Source organism: Phytophthora infestans, genomic scaffold (genome assembly GCF_000142945.1).
Source record: "Phytophthora infestans T30-4 supercont1.35 genomic scaffold, whole genome shotgun sequence".
In the NCBI taxonomy this organism is placed as follows: domain Eukaryota; phylum Oomycota; class Peronosporomycetes; order Peronosporales; family Peronosporaceae; genus Phytophthora; species Phytophthora infestans.
In genome coordinates, this window is record NW_003303724.1 from 1318318 (window position 1) to 1319325 (window position 1008).

The window sequence follows — 1008 nt, forward strand, 5'->3', positions numbered from 1 at the left end:
AAAAATGCGAATGCGAAGCGTTGCGTTAGTTTCATAAGATTGAGAAATCTCCGACACGCTCGTTTCGTGACTGCATGCATTCTTCCATATGTGACCAGTTAGCATTGGTAACGTGACCAAATTGTAACTTTCGTGACCTATTTGCACCTTCAGACCGTGACCAAGTGCTCGGATTGACCAGTTTACTCCTTCGACTAGCAAAGCTGAGGCGAAAAGTGGGTACGTGATCGGGGCTAATGGTAATAAAATATCATCTGATTGTAATATTACTTTTTAATTTATAAATTAAAAGTGGCTCAGCTTTTCAAAAGCTAACATATTATTTTAAAACTAACTCAGCCACTTGAAAAATATTAGATACTTGATGATATTTTAAAAGCGGATGCTACAGCCCATGTTTTCTAAAAGGCCAAATCATGGACTTTTGTCATGAATCGATAAGTTCTGTCCATGATTCTAAAAAGTAAATCACGAGGAGCGTGAAATTTATGCTGAATACGTTTGTGATATGGCGTGACAAGGGCAACCATATTCACAGTAGGGTGTGAAAGTTGAAGCAGGAGTGCTCTTTGGCTTTGTCGGACATTTTTTTAACTACTGTATTACTACCTTTTGTAATGATAGATTTTGCTGTACTCATGTCAAAGCATGGTGAAGTCATGAAAGCATAAAAACATATATGTTTTTGAACTTAGAAAGTATGTCAACTCGGCTAGCTTCTTTTGCCGTTGCTTTCGTCGCCGAACTGCATGATGGTACGCAGGGTATCCCATCGACAGCGTAACAATCCATTTGGCCTTGTAATTGCTGCCTGCTCCTTTCTAGAATCGGCGTCGGATGTACAAACGGATGAAAACCCCGCCGTTATTACCGTCTTTCTGGATAGGATTATCCACGGCCAAGATGCTAAAAGCATTCGAAAGATTTTTCTTCACGATCTCATCTGCCAGCTCGGCAAGCAAGTAGATGTTAGCGCGCTTGTCCATACTGTCGTAGTAGCTGAGTGGG